Genomic DNA, 19,794 nt, shown 5'->3' with positions numbered 1-19,794 from the left:
TGGGAACAACTGGGAACGTGGAGAGGTCCAGAATCACAAAATCTGTAAAACCAATGAAACACAGAGGCCCTTAGCCTAAAGGAAAAGAAACTCTAGAGGAGATTACTAGGCACCTTCTTTTTCTCTCTTTTTTTTTAAGATCATTTTTTATGTGGATCACTATTAAAGCATTTAATGAATTTGTTACAATATTGTTTCTGTTTTACGTTTTTTTTTTTTTTTTGGCAGTGAGGCACGTGGGATCTTCACTTCCTCATCAAGTATCAAACCCACATCCCTGGAGCTGGAAGGTGAAGTCTTAACCACTAGACCTGCAGGGGAAGTTCCTTAGGCACCTTCAGTAGTAACAACAATGATAATCTGTTACTGAGCCCCCCACTGTATGTCCTATACACATTTTCTCAAATCTTCCCAACCACTCTGTAGGTCAGGTCTGATAATCAGCATTTCACAGAAGAAGAGACTGAGGGTCAGAGAGGACAGGACTCTGTCTGCCCACAAACCCTCTCCACCTCCCCGCTGAGAGCAGAGTGCTGTCACAGTGAAAAACAGGGCTTGTTTCTTTTCGGGTCGGAGGCATGTAACTGGGAACAATGGGTGGAAATTACAGGAAGGCAGATTTCAGTTTGATAGCAGGAAGAACTCTGGAACCCCAGGGTCGCTCACGGCCGGAAGGCGCTGCCTTTGGAGACTCACAGTTTCCCATGACTGGAGAAACTCACGCATTGTTTGGGAGTGGGGGGCGGGGGTTCTGGGTAGGGCAATGGAGCAGCAGAAGAGCCTCCGCATTAAATTACTTTTGTTTTTTTTTTTCTTTTGGTTGCACCACAGAACACATGGGATCTTAGTCTCCTGACTGGGAATCAAGCCCCTGCACTAGAAGCCTAGAGTCCTAATCACTGGACCACCACTAAGTCCTCTTGCATTAGATGACTTTTATAGGTCCTGTCCTGTCTTTTCCAATGAGTCAGTTCTTCGCATCAGGTGGCCAAAGTATTGGAACTTCAGCTTCAGCATCAGTCCTTCCAATGAATATTCACGACTGATTTCCTTTAGGATGGACTGGTTGGATCTCCTTGCAGTCCAAGGGACTCTCAAGAGTCTTCTCCAACACCACAGTTCAAAAGCATCAATTCTTCGGTGCTCAGCCTTCTTATGGTCCAACTCTCACTTCTGTACCTGACTACTGGAAAAACCATACCTTAGGCCTGACAGACCTTCACTGGCAAAGCGACGTCTCTGCTTTTTAATACTCCATCTAGGTTTGTCATAGCACTCTTAAAATGTGTCCAGCCTGTGAAATGATCGACTCCCCAGTTCAGAGGAGAGGGGGCATCTCCGCTTTCCCCATCATGTTCTTGCACAGTGACTGAGCAGAAGCTCTCACGTGCCAGGGCTCCAGAGAAGAACTCCCCGACATCTGCTTCCAGCCCACCCCATAAACTGAAGTGCTCTCAGTTCATAAGATTTCAACAAGCTCTGAAACCCATCCCACTGTCTTGTGTGTGATATTAGCTGGGAAGTGTCCTGAGCCCTGACCCTCGAGAGCTCTGCTCCCACCTTCCAGACTCTTAGAATCATGCATTTGGGTGAAGAAATTCAATATCTCACAAAACCTCCAGCAAAATGAAATGAAATATAACATGTGAAACAGAACAACTTTCTTGCACACAAAACTTTGAAAAGAAAGCCAGCAAGTGTGTTCTAGACATCTCACAAAGTTCATATTGTATTGTGAACCTCTTTAATGAAGCTGTTATTATGCTAGGAGAACGCAATAAAACATCTGAAACCTGAAATTTCCTATTTTTATCACCTCCTGTAAGATTTTCAAAGGGGCCAAAATGATTTGTTTCAAAATGCGTACAGAAATAATTGGATTGAGAGTTTTCATGCCAATTTTCCACTTGGAATGAAATCTAGAGACTGTTACTTCATAAACCTCTGCAACTATGAGCACAAAATGAAAAGGGTAAAATATTATGAAATATAAGCATAATCAAACAGAACGTACCCTGGAAGGAACCATTGATTTACCATCTCCCAGTGTGGGGTTCAGCACAGGGACCTCTTTTACATCACAAATAATTGGTTTTAACTGAATCCCCTAATTACTTCTGGAAAGAGAAACGCTATATAGGTGAACTTCTGTGTGTGAACACTTAATACTAAAATACTAAAGTGCAAATCCTACATTGCCTGAGTTTTAAGCACAATAGTATTCTGGATTGTTCAGAAGAATGCTATCCTCGGTCCCTTAATTTTCTCTTGGCAACACAAATCCTTATTCCCTGTTAGAAAACTCTGGCAAAAATCGAATCCTTGTGTGCGAAGCCAATACATTTTAGCATACAAATTGAATCTAAGAAGTTTATTTCAGATTGTGATTTGTTGTAACAGTCCTGCCAAATGACCAGGAATTAATCATACGCCCAAACGTGTAACTATAACAGGAAGATGTTAGTTATCTCATGATTTCAGATTTAATTTTCAATTCGCACCTTTCTGAAAGTCATTCTGGAAGATCGGTCGCTTAGGAAACAGACAAACCCTCCTCGATTGCAAATCAAGTTTCTGGTATGGGGGGCAACCTTTCCCAAAGCATTCATCTCTGTCAGCGTATCCAGTGCACCGTCTTTCATGAACAGCTTCCAGAATTAAGTAGAGCAATTCTGTCTACCATCTGGCTCTCTGAGCAAAAAGGTTTTTTTTTCCTATGTGAAAGTACAAAACTGGTGTGTCCCTTGGTCTAGACATACAATCTTTCCAAGGATATTGTCCATCTCCCCGTCCATTCCCAATGGATGGGATTTGAGATGGACCAGTCATCAGAGGTGAAAGGAATGGAATCTAATTTCATATGTTTACTCAAGTTGTTTTTAAAGGACATAGGGATTGGAATCAATTTTTTCAGAGTACCACCATCCCTGGGAACTGGCCCAATATTTACTTTTTACTATGTGACAATTGAGCACATTTTCAGAAATGCAGGAGAAAACACTGCATAGTGGAGGCGACAGGGGTCTTATTTGGTCGTTGCAGATGTTGGCAGTTAAAACTACAGCTTTCACTGGTTGATCTGCAGTTTGATCCCCTTCCTTCGGTCACAGTTCTAACCACACAGGCTTATGCTCACATGCTAGATAAAATCATAGTTGGAAAAAAAAAAAAGGCATAAAAAGCTACTACAAGAGTTTTCTCTCTCTTTAACTGCTCTTTTAATTCAATGGATTGTCTGTATGTACTGGGTTGGCTGAAAAGCTTGTCCGTGTTTTTCCATGTCATCTTCTGGAAAAAGACAAACTTTTTGGCCAGCCCAGTCCAACGTGAGTGTGGGTTTCAGCCACAGAGTGGGTTTTCCCTCCATCTTTCTTCTGCCCCACCAGAACAATATTCTGGGTGTTGGAAAGCACAGCCAAGGTCACAAGGTACCCTGACTCCTGCTGCTGTGAAAACTTTAGAGTGGTCATTTTTAAAACACTTAAACCACCAAGAAAAACTTTCTTAGAGAAATCTTGTCTTTGCTCTACAAACAGTAATTGATAAAACTGGTGCCCATTGGGGAGTAAGGAGCAGTCTCATCTCTATCATGCAATCTGGTAGGAACTGAGGCCGCCCAATTCCAACTAACTCAGCCTAGAATCCTGAAGAACAAGATAGAATTCTGTGTGCTCAATCAAGCCTCAGTGAAACCCTATCCTTTTAGGAAGAACTGGTGTTCAGCCGCTAAGTTATATCTGACTCCCTGCGACCCCATGGACTGCAGCACACCTGGCTTCCCTGTCCATCACCATCTCCCGGAGCTTGCTCAAACTCATGTCCATCGAGTTGGTGATACCGTCCAACCATCTCATCCTCTGTCGCCCCCTTCTCCTCCTGCCTTCAATCTTCCCCAGCACCAGGATGGACTGATAATCAATCAACATGCCCTAAAAAGTCATGGGCGATCTCCTGCAAAGATCAGACCAGCTGATGCTTCAAAAGCTCAGCTCCGCTGCCCTTCTGCACTGGAGGGCCACCTCTGGCACAGGAGCTAAGGTGCCAGCCTATCTCTTACTCTAGGCAAGTGGCTTCACCTTCCTCTGCCTCCGCTCATCTGTGCAGTGGATATTCTAACAGTGCCTTCCTCACCATGCTGTTGGTAAGGTTTGATGCATTAACACGCATGCGGGCTAGGCTCCTTCATTTGTGTCCAACTCTATGCCACCCCATGGACTGTAGCCTGCCAGGATCAAGAATGCTCCAGGCAAGAATACTAGGGTGGGTAGCCATCCCTTTCTCCAGGAGATCTTCTTGACCCAGGGACTGAACCTGGGTCTCTCGAATTGCAGGGCAGATTCTTTACCGTCTGAGCCACCAGGGAAGCTGCATTAACACTCAGGTAAAGGAAAGAAGAAAGGTCTTTCTTTCAGCCCTTGACCTACACTGCTGACATATGGAAGAGAGAAATTTTTTACAAAGACTCAGGAAATAGAAACATTTGAAAGAGGTGCCTGAGGACAGCTGGAGGGAAAGCTCCAAGCCTCCCCCTGCCCCTCCTAGGCTGCTCCCCCACCCTCTGTCCCCGCATCTCATCCTGTTCTTCAGTTTCCCGGCGGCGGCAGGAAAATAGACCCTGCTCCTTACAGAGCCGTTCCCACCTCTTCCCAGTGGCTCAGAGTGAGGCTTTGAGAGATTTAACAATGGAAGGGAAAAAGAGCCGAAGACTAATTGATTCTAATGACATCTGCCTCTTGATAGGAGCCTTTGACTTTAGCTCAAGGTTAAGCTCATCATTTCAGACCACATGACACTGGGTAACATTTTTAACTGCAGAAGGCTCTTCCTACTCTTCGTCATATCATGCAGCTCACCTCACCTCTTTTTTTTTAGTTATATTTTAGGACTATAGTTGATATACAGAGTTTGTTAGTTTCTGCTGTGTGGCAAAGTGAATCAGTTAGACAAGAATCCACACTTTTTTAGATTCTTTTCCTATATAGGTCATTACAGTGTACTGAGTAACTATGCAATACAGTAGGTTCTTATTAGTTTTCTATTATATATATACATGAAAGTGAAAATCGCTCAGAACTGTCTGACTCTTTTTGACCCCATGGATGGTATAGTCCATGGAATTCCCCAAGCCAGAAAAGCAGAGTGGGTTGCCATTCCCTTCTCCAGGGGGTCTTCGCGACCCAGGGATCGAACCCCGGGTCTCCCAAGTTACAGGAGGATTCTTTCTATGGACAGAAGATCCTGGCAGACTACAGTCTATGGGTCACATCTATTTTATATATAATAGTGTGTATATGTCAATTGCAATTTATCCCATGCCCCTCTTCAATTCCCCTCTGGTGACCATATGTTTGGTTGCTAAACTTGTGTCTCTATTTCTGACCCCACTTCTTAGGACTATGGTCAGCCTTGGAAATACAGGCATAACCTAGCATTCTAACCCTAGGGTTCTCTTTCAGCAAACTAGTTGATTCCACTCAAAAGGGCAATGTGACCAATATCAGCTTTACAGAACCAACTTCATTCAGATTGCAATTTAGATAAAGATGATTAGCTTAAGTTTATTTCCCATCAATTGTATTGTTACCTATGATAACAGAAAAATAGCTAAAAGTCTTGATTATATGACAAAGTCTGATTTACATAGACATAATTTTTGATGTTTAATTTTTTGTGTCTGTAATCAAACAAGAACAAATATCTCACAGTTTCAGACCGGACTGTCTGTTGTGCTTAAATCAGAAGCTAGACCTCCTCTGAGTGGTAAATACTGGACTTTCTCTCCTTTCAGCATCTTTTGTCTGCATTGGAGCGGGGCAGCCTGAGCTGCTGTCACCCAGGCTCCCTTGGGTGATTTACCGAGCCTGCCGTTAGGGGGAGCAGAAGGGAAGGCAGTGACCAGGCCTGCGGAGGAGCTGGGTGGGCAGGGGGGGAGGGGGGCAGGAGTGGAGGAAGGGGTGAGGAGTGTGGAGGAGGGTGAGGGGGGGAGAAGGGGTAGGGGTGAGCAGGGGGAGAGGGTGAGGAGTGAGGAATGGGGTGAGCAGGGGGAGGGGGAGGAGTGGGGGAGGGGTGAGCAGGGGGGAGGGGAGAGCAGGGGGAGGGAGTGAGCAGGGGAGGAGGAGGAGTGGGGGAGGGGAGAGCAGGGGGGAGGGGCGGTGATGGCTCCTGAGCCCCAGTCCGGGAAGGAGGGGCGGCCCCAGCGGGGCCATCAGAGGCTTTTAGGGAATTGGTCATCCTTGTATTCGGGTTAATGATCAGGCACCCCGATCAACAAGCAAAGGTGGGGGCCTGCAAGGTAAGGTTGTGGGGGGTCCAGTTTCTGGGTCCAGGGGGGATCTCTGCTCCTCTTTTCCCTGCCCCCCAGCAAAGGGTGCAGGGAGATGAAGTCCTGGGCTCCAGATGAGAACCGGGACTTTGCAGGAATTACCAGCCACGAGGGACCGGCTCCCATCACGCTTGGTTTCCTTTTGCTGTTGTTTAGGTTTCCTATTTAATACAGGCTCCCTCCATAACCTCGGTGAGGGGAACTGGGGGGCGGTGCTGGGAGGGGACAGCCTGTGGGTCGCTGCACACAGGCCCCGGGCGGCTCAGCAGGAATGAGCACCGCACCTGCGGTTAAAAAAAGCCACAGTCCCGTCCTAGTCAGCGTTTCCCAAGCCTCGCGGCAAGAGTTGTCATTGAAGGAGGTTGTTCATTGTCTGGGTTCCGTCACTGATAAGAACAAACCCGCTGAAGCCAGTGGGGCTTCTGTCACTGGGGCTCATAGGGGTCATTGTTCTAGCACAGAGGAGTCCAGCCTGGGGCGGCGGGGGGGAACAAGGGGAGATGGGGAAGGAGGACCCCAGGCCACTGCTGGCTGTCTAGGCAAAGCCCACCCGGACGACCGAGTCCACGGCAGGAAGAACACGGTCAGTTCTCCTTGTTGGTGGGGTGGGAGGGGGCACAGACCTTGTCTCCACGGAGCCTTTGTTCCACGTTCAAGTCAACACGGAACCCATGAGACAGCAGACCTTTGCCAGCCCGGCCGTCACCTTCTCGCTTTATTCCAGTTCTTGGCATAGCATTGACCACTATCCAGCACTGACTCACCCACTCACTCAGGCATCCATTCCTTTCTTTCCCGTCGGTGCCTGCCTCTCCACTTTTGTGTTGACCCTGCTTTTTCTCCCCTCCCCTAAGAGCTCAGGTTATAGGTTTGAACACAACATAACTGGCTCAGGGAAAATATTCTGTCAAAGTACTAGGACCACAGATCACACATACGAGTTCTTCCTTGGCCACACTGTTGTGTACATAAACACAAACACATAAAGCAGAAGTATAGTTCCCTTCTCCTCAAATCGAGCAGCGCTCTGTGGTTGTTCAGTCACTAAGTTGTGTTTGACACTTTGCGATCCCACGGACTGCAGCACACCAGGCTCCTCTGTCCTCCACCATCTCCTGGAATTTGCTTTAATGCATTTCCATTGAGTGGGTGATGCTATCTAACCATTGCATCCTCTGCCGCCCCCTTCTCATTTTGCTGTCAATCTTTCCCAGCATGCTCTTTGCATCAGGTGGCCACAGTACTGGAGCTTCAGCTTCAGCATTGATCCTTCTAATGAATATTCAGAGTTGATTTCCTTTAGGATTGACTGGTTTGATCTCCTTGGAGTCCAAGAGACTCCGAAGAATCTTCTGCAGCACCACAACTCAAATGCATCAATTCTTTGGCACTCAGCGTTCTTTATGGTTCTCCAACTCTCACATCCGTACGTGACTACTGAAAAAAAAACATATCTTTGACTATGTGGACCTTTGTCAGCAAACTGATGTCTCTGTTTTTTAATACGCTGTCTAGGTTTGTCATAGCTTTCCTTCCAAGAACAAGCGTCTACAGGGAACCAGAGCCAAATATGCATTCCACTGGGTTGAGTCTACAAGATGCAAAGTGACTACAGCCGTTCCACACCCACAACCCCTGTCATTCAAGTAGACTGGGAAGACTGCAGCCTCTTTCTGCAGATATTAAGCAAAAGCTCCGTCTGTGTCATCAGCTCTGATTGGGCTGTGTATCCTGAACCAACAATTGTCATCAGATAAACATGGGCTAAGGCCTATGCTCCCTTCCCCAGCTGAGGGTGGAGTCCTGCTCAAGGGCTAATCACGCTACACACAGCGGAGTTTGTATTGACAGCTGAGCCGACAGGACAGTGGAGCACTGATTTTTCAATAGGGATGCCACCACTCAGAAGGGAGTTTTAAAGATCTGTGGGAGTATTTCCGATTGTCACAGTTATGAAAGGGGAGCTGCTGGGACTGAGGAGGCCAGAAGCCTGGGTTGTTGGATCTCCTGCCCTGCACAGGGTAGTTTGCATAGGAAGCTAGCTCTGAATCGTGCATAATTTCCATGAATCTCATTAAAAACCATGCCTGGGGCTTCCCTGCTGGAGTAGTAGATTAAGAATCTGCCTGCTGATGCAGGGGGCATGGGTTCAGTCCCTGGTCAGGGAAGATCCCACATGCCCCAGAGCTACTAAGTCCTTGTGCCCCAATTACTGAGCCTGAGCTCTAGAGACCGAACACCACAACTCCTATGCCACAGTGCTGAAGCCGGCTCACCTAGACTGTACTCCACAAGAGAAGTCTCCACCGTGAGAAGCCCGAGCACCACGATGGAGAGAAGCCCCCATTCCTCGAAACTAGGAAAGCCTTCACACAGCAATGAAGAAGACCCAGTGCAGTCAAAAGCAAAAAAAAAAAAATTCAATTTAAAAAAATTTAAAAAAATTTAAAATTAAAATAAAATTTAAAACATTGAAATAAAAATTTTAAAAATGAAAAGAAAAGCATGCCTGACTAAGTACAGCAAGCTGGCTTGCAAAGAGATTTGTTTTCCATAAGACGATCACCACCCTGACCCACATCACAACAAAGAAAAGTATTCTGTCCCTGCACTTACAAATAATACACAAAGCTGAGCTCACTGATAAGATTATCATACTTGCTCATTTTTTTCACTTTAACAGTCTCAGTCTGTAACTTGCCTTGACATGTTATCAACTCAGTTCAATACAGGATATTTCCCTCATCCTCTTATTTTGGAGCCCTGTAAGAAAAAGACTGCAGACTATGAAGCCCCTCTGAGATTCTCCCTCTGGTCCTCAGGGAAGAAGGGGCCACATACAGTCAAATATGAAAGCCAGGACATCCTGATTGCCAGCAGAGAAGGAAGAAGTGCAGCTACAGTCAAAGGTTAGCACATATTTAAGGGGAAGAAAAACAATTCAAAGAATACTGATAATATGCAGTTTAAAAAAGATTACAGCATTTGTCCAGGAAAATTATTAGGTTCTATGAACAAACCACTGTGCTTGTCCAGGCAAGTAAAACCTCAAGAATCTCCTTGTTTATTAAGTTTTTAAACTTAGAATACATGGTATGATCACTTGGCTACTAAAAAGGGATAATTTTTGTCAACACTGGAGTACTTCTGGTTTTCCTAAAACTCGTTTGTAAGCTAGGGCTTCCCCGGTGGCTCAGTGGTAAAGAATCTACCTGCAATGCAGGAGATGCAAGTTCGATCCCTGGGTGGGGAAGACCCCTGGAGAAGGAAATGGCAACCCACTCCAGTATTCTTGCCTGGAGAATCCCATGGACAGAGAGAGGAGCCTGGCGGGCTGCGGTCCATACGGTCACAAAGAATCAGACACGACTTAGCACGCAGACACACACACACAGAGTTTACAAACTGACATTGGTTTTTAATCAATGTCCACTCACATCTCTGCTCTTTCCCATAACTTTCTGCTCAGAACGACTTCTGATCGTATTTCCCTTACATCCTAATGATTCCCTAAGAAGAAGATGCAAGCATCTGACAACTTCATCATGGAGTGTTAGTTTCTACTGATGAGTAACTCATTACCCTGAAATGTGGTGGCTTAGAACAACATTTATTATCTCACTTTTTTCTGGGTCAGGAGTCCAGGTAGAGCTCAGCTGGTTCTTCTGTCTCAAGGTCTCTGATAAACCTGCAATCGAGATGTCTACTGGGGGATTGCCTGGTGGTCCAGTGGTTAAGACTCTGCGCTTCCAAAGCAGGGGGCGAGAGCTTGGTCCCTGGTCAGGGAACTAAGAGTCCACATTCCCCAGGGCAACAATTAGAGAAATCCTGTGCACCCAACTAAGACCCCAGACAGTCAGATAAATAAATATAAAATAAATAAACAGCTTCAACCATAAGGTTCTTGGACATTCTGAAGTGTCGTTTGCTAAGAGACTGCTTTTGTGAAGACATCTGTGCTACATTCTTTGTGCATTCTCAAGGAGCTTATCGTTTAGAAGAAGAGAACTTTGTCTTTTCAGTTTATGTCCTGCTTCTGTGGGCCTCCCTGGTAGCTTAGATGGTAAAGAATCTGCTTCCAATGCAGGAAACCTGGGCTCGATCCCTGGGTAGGGAAGATCCCCTGGAGAAGGGAATGGCAGCCCACTCCAGTATTCCTGCCTGGAGAATTCCATGGACAGAGGAGCCTGGTGGGCTACAGTCCATGGGGGTTGTGCAGAGTCAGACACAACTTTCACTTTCACACTTTCTATGGAAGCTGCTGCTGCTGCTAAGTCGCTTCAGTTGGTGTCCGACTCTGTGCGACCCCATAGACAGCAGCCCACTAGGCTCCTCTGTCCCTGGGATTCTCCAGACAAGAATACTGGAGTGGGTTGCCATTTCCTTCTCCAGTGCATGAAAGTGAAAAGTGAAAGTGAAGTCGCTCAGTCGTGCCCAACTCTTAGCGACCCCATGGACTGGAGCCTACCAGGCTCCTCCATCCATGGGATTTTCCAAGCAAGAGTACTGGAGTGGGGAGCCATTGCCTTCTCCATCTATGGAAGCAGAAGTTAGCATTTACTCAAGGATCTAGCCCTTACAGGGCAGAAATACCTACTAGAATGATGACAATATGAGGCAAATGGACAACGTCCCATCAGAGGGCCAAATTACTGCTTCATTCAAAAAAATGTATTGGATGTCTTCTGTTGCCAGATCTGTGTTAATTATTGGACACTGTGCTAGAGGCTAGTTACAATTTTCATAGCAAGCTATTATCTGAGTGAAACTAGGTCAGGGAGACAGAGGAATTAAGTAGAACATTTAGCTCCGAAAGTATCAGACACATGACAGACTGGAATCTCGGCAAAGGTTAACAATAACAGGGAAGTCTCCTATTTGACACAGATGTGGACAGTTTTCCTCTCAACATCCAGCGATGAGCTCAGAGGAGCTCTCTTGGCTTGAGTTGCTAGGAACCGAGCCTGAGAGAGGTTATCTGCTCAGGAGGCGTATTCAGAGAGTGACCTTGGGAGAAGGGTCGGGGTTGGTACCGGAAGTGGGACAGAGCAGGAGGAAAAGCTAAGCCAGAATGTGTGACTCCCTTGAGATGAGCCCCCAGGGAGGCTCGGGGTAGAGATACACACGGTCTGTCCTACCTTGAGGCTATCTATGCCCACGTCACTAGGTCAGGGGCCACAGTCTACATGGGTTTAGCAACATGAATAGCACTCAGACCTTAATGATAGCATCAACCAGTCTGTCCTAAAGGAAATCAGCCCTGAATGTTTATTGGAAGGACTGATGCTGAAGCTGAAACTCCAGTACTTTGGCCACCTGGTGTGAAGAACTGACTCACTGGAGAAGACCCTGATGCTGGGAAAGATTGAGGGCAAGAGGAGAAGGAGATGACAGAGGATGAGATGGTTGGATGGCACCACCAACTCCATGGACATGAGTTTGAGTAAACTCTGGGAAACGGTGAAGGACAGGGAAGCCTGGCGTGCTGCAGTCCATGGGGTGCAGAGTCAGACGTGACTGAGGGAGTGAACAACAATGATGGCAGGCTGGGTAGTGAGGCAGGGGCACAGACCTACTGAGTGTATCCGAGAGAGAATGAGAAGGGAGGAACTGCACCCAGGGGTGGGGACAGCTACTTTTGGGAAGTACTACTGCAAATGGGGCAGCAATGCAGACTTGCAGCCAAATAAGTACACGGAATCAAGGGGTCTTTTCTTAAAAAAAAAAAAAAAAAATTTGGCTGCCCCAGGTCTTTGTTGCAGCGCTGGGTATCTTTTTCTGTTTTTTTTTTTTTTTTCCTCCAGTTGTGGCGTGTGGGATCTAGTTCCCTGACTAGGAATGGAGCTCTGGCCCTAGTCACTGGATGCCCAGGGAAGTTCCAAGATCTTTTTTAAATGGAATTTTTTTTTTTGCTAACGGGGATGATCTAGTAGAGTAGAAACATGATGATGCCAAGAGGAAGGATAGCTTGGAGAGCACTGGCAGGTGGATCCTTTACCACTGAGCCACCAGGGAAGCCCCAGTTCGCCTCGGCAAACAGAGGAAAAGACAGAGTATATTTAAGGGAGTATATTCATGTGAAAGGAGGGCAGGGAGCCTCTGGAGGTTCTCTTCTGATTGCTTTTAGCTTCCCCTGAACTAAAGGAGGACAGGAGACTGAGGACAGAAAATGTGTTGGAGGTTTGAGGCGAGCGAGAAAGTACATGGTACGAGGACAGACTTCCCTGGTGGCTCGGCTGGTAAAGAATCCGCCTGCAATGCAGGAGACCTGGGTTCAATCCCTGGGGTGGGAAGATCCCCTGGAGAAGGCATAGGCTACCCACTCCCATGTTCTGGCCTGGAGAATTCCATGGACTGCAAAGAGTAGGACATGACTGACTTTCACTTTCGCTTTTCTTTCAAGCAACTTTGCTGATTCAAGTCGTTTTTGGCTGATGACTTCAGACTGCCTGAAATCATGACTTCTTTCCATATAACAGCATGTCCTTTATTTCTGTTCCATTCCTTTTAAAAAAATATAAAGTTTTTTTTTTTTTTTTAATGCACTGGTCATAACAAATACCCTCTTCCAACAACACAAGAGAAGACTATATACACGGACATCACCAGATGGTCAACACCGAGATCAGATTGATTATATTCTTTGCAGCCAAAGATGGAGAAGCTCTATACAGTCAGCAAAAACAAGACCGGGAGCTGACTGTGGCTCAGACCATGAACTCCTTATTGCCAAATTCAGACTTAAATTGAAGAAAGTAGGGAAAACCACTAGACCATTCAGGTATGACCTAAATCAAATCCCTTATGATTATACAGTGGAAGTGAGAAATAGATTTAAGGGCCTAGATCTGATAGATAGAGTGCCTGTTGAACTATGGATGGAGGTTCGTGACATTGTACAGGAGACAGGGATCAAGACCATTCCCATGGAAAAGAAATGCAAAAAAGCAAAATGGCTGTCTGGGGAGGCCTTACAAATAGCTGTGAAAAGAAGAGAAGCGAAAAGCAAAGGAGAAAAGGAAAGATATAAACATCTGAATACAGAGTTCCAAAGAATAGCAAGAAGAGATAAGAAAGCCTTCTTCAGCGATCCATGCAAAGAAATAGAGGAAAACAACAGAACGGGAAAGACTAGGGATCTCTTCAAGAAAATCAGAGATACCAAAGGAACATTTCATGCAAAGATGAGCTCGATAAAGGACAGAAATGGTATGGACCTAACAGAAGCAGAAGATATTAAGAAGAGATGGCAAGAATACACAGAAGAACTGTACAAAAAAGATCTTCATGACCCAGATAATCACGATGGTGTGATCACTGACCTAGAGCCAGACATCGTGGAATGTGAAGTCAAGTGGGCCTTAGAAAGCATCACTACGAACAAAGCTAGTGGAGGTAATGGAATTCCAGTTGAGCTATTTCAAATCCTGAAAGAAGATGCTGTGAAAGTGCTGCACTCAATATGCCAGCAAATTTGGAAAACTCAGCAGTGGCCACAGGACTGCAAAAGGTCGGTTTTCATTCCAATCCCAAAGAAAGGCAATGCCAAAGAATGCTCAAACTACTGCACAATTGCACTCATCTCACACGCTAGTAAAGTAATGCTCAAAATTCTCCAAGCCAGGCTTCAGCAATATGTGAACCGTGAACTTCCTGATGTTCAAGCTGGTTTTAGAAAAGGCAGAGGAACCAGAGATCAAATTGCCAACATCCGCTGGATCATGGAAAAAGCAAGAGAGTTCCAGAAAAACATCTATTTCTGCCTTATTGACTATGCCAAAGCCTTTGACTGTGTGGATCACAATCAACTGTGGAAAACTCTTCAAAAGAAGGGAATACCAGACCACCTGATCTGCCTCTTGAGAAATTTGTATGCAGGTCAGGAAACAACAGTTAGAACTGGACATGGAACAACAGACTGGTTCCAAATAGGAAAAGGAGTATGTCAAGGCTGTATACTGTCACCCTGTTTATTTAACTTCTATGCAGAGTACATCATGAGAAACGCTGGACTGGAAGAAGTACAAGCTGGAATCAAGATTGCCGGGAGAAATATCAATAACCTCAGATATGCAGATGACACCACCCTTATGGCAGAAAGTGAAGAGGAACTCAAAAGCCTCCTGATGAAAGTGAAAGTGGAGAGTGAAAAAGTTGGCTTAAAGCTCAACATTCAGAAAACCAAGATCATGGCATCCAGTCCCATCACTTCATGGGAAATAGATGGGAAAACAGTGGAAACAGTGTCAGACTTTATTTTTCTGGGCTCCAAAATCACCGCAGATGGTGACTGCACCCATGAAATTAAAAGACGCTTACTCCTTGGAAGGAAAGTTATGACCAACCTAGATAGCACATTCAAAAGCAGAGACATTACTTTGCCAACAAAGGTCTGTCTAGTCAAGGCTATGGTTTTTCCAGTGGTCATGTATGGATGTGAGAGTTGGACTGTGAAGAAGGCTGAGAGCTGAAGAATTGCTGCTTTTGAACTGTGGTGTTGGAGAAGACTCTTGAGAGTCCCTTGGACTGCAAGGAGATCCAACCAGTCCATTCTAAAGGAGATCTTTGGGATTTCTTTGGAAGGAATGATGCTAAAGCTGAAACTCCAGTACTTTGGCCACCTCATGTGAAGAGTTGACTCATTGGAAAAGACTCTGATGCTGGGAGGGATTGGGGGCAGGAGGAGAAGGGGACGACAGAGGATGAGATGGCTGGATGGCATCACTGACTCGATGGATGTGAGTCTGATTGAACTCCGGGAGTTGGTGATGGACAGGGAGGCCTGGTGTGCTGCGATTCATGGGGTCGCAAAGAGTCGGACATGACTGAGCGACTGATCTGATCTGGTCTGATCTGATTTTTAAAGTCTTCACTGAATTTGTTACATATCGCTTTTGTTGTGTGTTTTGGCTTTTTGGCCACAAGGCGTGTGACATCTCAGCTCCCCCACCAGGGATTAAGCCGGCACCCCTTCCACTGAAAGGTGAAGTCAACTGCTGGGCCACCAAAGACGTCCCTAAAATGAGTTTTCTATCATTCTGTTGGGGTTTGGGAAGGGTCTGCTGTGCTAAGTCACTTCAGTTGTGTCCAGCTCTTTGTGACCCCATGGACTGCAGCCCTCCAGGCTCCTCTGTCCATGGGATTTCTCAGGCAAGAATACTGGAGAGGGTTGCCATTTCCTATTCCAGGGGATCTTTGCAGCCCAGGGATTAAACCCAGGTCTCCTGTATTGGCAGAGAGTTCTTTACCATTAAGCCACCAGGGCAGCCCCTTGGGAAGGGTGTGGAGAGTGTTATTTCCATGTTCACTGGGTCGCAAAGAGTCAAACATGACTTAGAAACTAAACAACTGTGCTTAAAGGAAAAGTCCCTATGGTAAGTGCTAACTGGAAATGAGAAAGCAGACTGGGTAGTAGTAATGAAGAAACCTTATTCCCTCTCAATCGGGATAAAGTTTTGCTTTTATTCCGACCTCTAAGTTTTCTAAATAAATGCTCTTGAAGGCACACATGGGCAATCTACCCACACACCCTCCCCCATGCCTGCAGAGCTGTCGGTGACCAACCACGGAGGCCCACGTTTAAAATCAAATGACTGTGGCCTCCGTGGTGGTGCCCAGCGTGATATACAGCTTGTTTAAGCAAAAATAATCCTGACTTTCCCCACAGACATAAATTGACTCTGCCCATGCGTGACTTTGCATTTTCATCCTATCACTATTGAGTGGAACCAACCTTGAGGAAACCAACTTAAGCCATAGCAAGAAATGTCAGTTATTTAAAAATGAGCTGGAGTCCATACTCATCCAAGCAAGTAAGAGAATCATAAAGTTCTGAATGGCCTCTCTTTGTTCCAACCTTTAGATATCATGCAGGTGAATCTTTAAAGCGGTGTTGCCTGCCAACTGCCAGGCTTTCAAAGGCCACTGAAGCTGCCAGTCTTATTCAGATCCTTCCTGCCTTTCTCCCTGTCTCCCTCCGGAAACAGACACCCCATTCAGCAAAACCAGAAAGAAAGTGTTGGTGAGCCAATAGCATTTGTTTTGGTGGTGTTGCTGATCAGAGAGGTGAAGACTGTTTAAACATGGCAGGGTTAGTATGAGAAGGAGTCTTGCAGAGATAATTCCCAAGAGGTTGGAGAAAAATAATCCTTAATTTTTTTTTGGTTAGAAAAGACAATGAACTTGAAGAACTTGGATCCTCCAAGTTTAGCCCCAAAGTGGAAGTGACCAAGTAGAATGGCTACTGTTTTATCCTTCTGTCGTTGGTCTACAGGATATGATGCAGCGTTGGCACATACACTTTTTGTTGGGATTTTTACCAGCTGAGCCACAAGGGAAGCTCAAGAATACTGCAGTGGGTAGCCTGTCCCTTCTCCAGGGGATCCTCCCAACCCAGGAATTGAACTGGGATCTCCTGCATTGCAGGCAGATTCTTTACCAACTGAGCTATGAGGGAAGCCCAGGTAAATAAACAGAATTATTAAAGGAAAATAGTTCAGTAACAATCCTGTTCATGTGCTCTGGAATATTATGTAGTGTTTAAAAAACAAGTTAAATCTCTGCTTTATTGACAGACCAAAACTCCCAAGACATGTGGTTAAGTCATTTAAAAAAGTAAACAAATAATATATTTGATAAATACAGGAAAACATCTAGAGGTATATGCAACAAATATAATAGACATTATCTCTGTGGGAAAAGTACTGAGGGAGACCGTCTTATCCACGTGTGCTGCGTGCTAAGCCGCTTCAGTCGTGTCCGACTCTTAGCAGCCCTGTGGACTGGGGCCTCCCAGGCTCCTCTGTCCATGGGATTCTCCAGGCAAGAACACTGGAGTGGGTTGCCATGCCCTCCTCCAGGGGATCTTCTCAACCCAGGGGTCGAACCCACATCTCTTACATCTCTTGTGGTGGCAGGCGAGTACTTTACCATTTGAATATTTTCAACAAGAGCATGTTTTTATATTACGTGTGTAGAAAAAAGATAAAGCAAGTGTGCCAATTACCAACTGGTATTTTTCTCTTGTGCACTTATGATAAATTTTCATATTTTACTTCCCTTTTAAATGTCCTATTTACATTTCATTTTTTTAATTTAAAAACTGTAAATTAATCTTTAGTAATTCCTATTTTTCCTACTGATAATACTATTTTTATTGTAATAACATACTTATTTTGCTATGATTATCATATAATAAACATGTAAACAAACACAAAAATTAACAAAAATTGAACATTATCACTGTTTTTCAACCATTTATTTACTATATATGAGGTATTTCCATATGAATATTATACATCTATATCAGTATTCATGGTGATTTCATTCTATTTCATTGGATATATATTATATGGATATATATTGTTATCTCGTAACCCCCTTCTTTTTGAACATTTATGCTGTATTCCTGTTTTTATTTTTAACTATTACAAACAATTCCAAGAAGTATACGTTTGAGCTTGATTGGCTTGCATTTTTAAAAAAAATTTAGTAGTGCAAATTATTGTCCGGAAAAGTTGCACTGTTTTAAACTTGCAGTGAGCAGGAATACATTTTTCCCTACCAGTAAAATAATTGTTGATGTCAGCATTTTAAAAAATCTTCAGTATATGGTAAAAAAAAAGAATCATTTAATGTTTAAATGTATGAGTCTTTACTTATTAGTGACAATGTTAATATTTGTCTTTCATTCTTTAGTGAAATTTATGCCCTTTCCTTACTGGGATATTCACTTTTGTTATTGAATTATAAGCTCTTTTTATATTTTAAGGCTATTTGGTCTTTACAACATGTGTTGAAATCTTTTTTACCAGATCACTTAATTTTAAACATTCTTTTAAAACTTTCATCATAAAGACTCTTTAAATTCTTATTTATTAAAATTTAGAAATATTTTCTCTTACCATTTTTTCCTCAGTCACATTTTGACAATCACCCAAAATATACATGTAAGAAAATAAAAATCCTTAAAGCACTATTATAGTTTCATTTTTTACCTTTAAAATATTTAAAATATGAATAAAAAAGAAAATGTGTGTCTAGGTGCATAAGACATAAAAACATTAAAGACTTTAATTCATCTTATATTTATTGATTTATTCATACACAAAACAGGTAGGACATGAAATTTATTTTTCCCCAAGTGGTTAGTTAGCTAATCATCCCAGTACCAATAAATATCATTTATTTGCTGTTGTATAATACCACCTTCATTATATCAATAAAATTATAAATAAACACAGCTTGTTTCTGCATTTCTATTCATTCATTCTTTTATTCATTCAACCAATCTTGACTGAGCAAATAGTACGTTCTGGGCACCGTTGAGGCACAAAGAACACAGCATAAATGAGATGCACGGGAGCCTTGCCTTTGGAAGCTTCTGGTGAAGTCACAGGCACAACAGTGAAGGCACTGTGATCAGCAGGAGGACACAAGGCAGAGGGCGGAGCGACAGCGTGGAAGGAGGGGCAGGAGAGAAACCTTACGGACAGGATCAGAAGTGTCCGGGAGGCCTGAGGTCTCAGCATGCCTGACAGGAGCAAAGGGAACGTGAATGATGCACACAGCCCCAGATGTAGTGAGGAAATAAACATGTGAAAGTCCAGGGGTAGAGAAGCAGCCAGTGCAAAAGCCCCAGGGCAGGACCGGGGTGGGGGAGGGGAGGCCAAGGCAGCTGGACAGAGATCAACAAGCACAAGTTCAGAGATTTAGAGTGGCAGGGGGCTCTTTGCAGCTGTGGATCAAAGTGCAAGTGAAAGTCACTCAGTCATGTCTGTGACCCCATGGACTATACAGTCCATGGACTTCTCCAGGCTAGAATACTGGAGTGGGTAGCCCTTCCCTTCTCCACGGGATCTTCCCAACCCAGGGATGGAACCCAGGTCTCCCACATTGTGGGCAGATTCTTTACCAGCTGAGCCACAAGGGAAGCCCAAAAATACTGGGGTGGGTAGCCTATCCCTTCTTCAGGGGATCTTCCTGACCCAGGAATCGAACCTTGGTCTCCTGCATTGCAGGTGGATTCTTTACCAACTGAGCTATCAAGGAAGCGGCTGTTGATGAAGGTTCTGTGTGTAGGAAGTGTGCTCTGATTCACATCACTTAAACGCGCGCCTTCGTAGCTGTGTGGAAAACTGACCACGTGAGCCAGCACAGGACCAGATTCAAGCTGTGACGCTGAGCTGGAGCTCACAGGACTTGGTGACTGACTGGACACACAGGAGAGGAAGAGGTATGGCTGGAACAGCTGAGGTGGGATGAACTGGAGACGCATGAAGGTTCCATAAGGAACATCAGGAATCAGGAGTTTGGTTCTGAACAGGTTCCGGCTGAAATTCTTAGGACCTCTCCAAGTGGAGCTATTAAGCAGGTGGCTGGATATACAAGTCTGAACCTCGGGGGAAAAGGTCAGGCTGGAAATACAAGTTTGGGAGGGTCAGGAGCATAAAGCTGGTGTACAGGGCCTGTGG

At 44.8% G+C, this 19,794-nt stretch overlaps 1 long non-coding RNA gene across 1 annotated transcript; it reads right to left on the bottom strand.

The window, feature by feature from the left end:
• Positions 1–5,538: 5,538 nt before the first annotated feature.
• LOC133258594 (uncharacterized) lies at positions 5,539–12,020 on the bottom strand. The gene is made up of 3 exons (XR_009740092.1): positions 8,599–12,020; positions 6,607–7,759; positions 5,539–5,861 (listed from the first exon to the last, which is right to left on the bottom strand). It is a non-coding gene; the product is annotated as an uncharacterized LOC133258594 (long non-coding RNA).
• Between the last annotated feature and the right edge of the window lie 7,774 nt (positions 12,021–19,794).

This window comes from Bos javanicus, chromosome 12, assembly GCF_032452875.1.
Source record: "Bos javanicus breed banteng chromosome 12, ARS-OSU_banteng_1.0, whole genome shotgun sequence".
NCBI lineage: Eukaryota > Metazoa > Chordata > Mammalia > Artiodactyla > Bovidae > Bos > Bos javanicus.
The sequence above is the reverse complement of the archived record's forward strand: the minus strand, read 5'-3'. Positions and strand labels throughout refer to the sequence as shown.